At 64.7% G+C, this 702-nt stretch overlaps 1 protein-coding gene across 1 annotated transcript in view; it reads left to right on the forward strand.

Annotated features, from left to right (window-relative positions):
* Nucleotides 1-287: 287 nt before the first annotated feature.
* The window catches only part of Lratd1 (LRAT domain containing 1), a 4,538-nt gene continuing 4,123 nt past the window's right edge, over nucleotides 288-702 (forward strand). The window contains exon 1 of the mRNA XM_055625587.1: nucleotides 288-539. The gene's annotated coding sequence lies outside the window, so the exon portion shown is untranslated. The remainder of the gene's footprint in view (nucleotides 540-702) is intronic.

Here is a 702-nt window from a genome sequence, read left to right on the forward strand (position 1 = left end):
ACACGAACGCGGGCGGACAGTGTTCTCAGTTACCAGGGACTCATTTGCAAAGGAGCAGCTGGGTGCAGTAGCCACGCCCCTCGGGCGCTTCTTCCCCGGGTGCTCACACCTACGCTCCCAAGGCGCTGAGGCTGGGGAAGGCTGGGGGCTGGGCAGGACGGAGCTGAATGGAACCCCGCCCCTCACCCGCCCCCAGCAGAGATTGGCAGGGCTCGGGCGCCTGCCTCAGCCAATGAGCGCGTGGCAGGGCGGTCCTGGCAGAAACGGCTTTTCGGGCGATTTAAGAGGCGTCCGCGCGGCGGTGGGAAAGCCGAGAGGAGCCCGGGGTCGCCAGGTGGAGCAGACGCCGGAGCCGGCCTGGACACGGAGCGCACCCGCACCGCGCCGGGCACCGCGCCGCCTGCCTCCGGCTAGATCCGCGCCGCAGCCCCGCGCGCCGCCAGGACCCGCTCGTCGCCGTCGCCGCCGTCTGCGCAGCACCCATGGGGACCTGGAGACTTTAAAAGGAGTTTGGGGTTTCGGGCGCAGGGAAATCACGGGTACGGATAAGCCGCTTTCTTTGCCTTAAAAAAATGGGCTTTCTTCGTCCGATTGTGTGGATCGTGTTCTGGGTAGGAGAGAGAGGGGACTCTTTGGGTTGAAAGTAGACCTCTTTACACACACACACACACACACACACACACACACACACACACACACACA

This window comes from Psammomys obesus, unplaced genomic scaffold, assembly GCF_907164565.1.
Source record: "Psammomys obesus unplaced genomic scaffold, mPsaObe1.curated_primary_1811, whole genome shotgun sequence".
NCBI classification, from domain to species: Eukaryota; Metazoa; Chordata; class Mammalia; order Rodentia; family Muridae; genus Psammomys; species Psammomys obesus.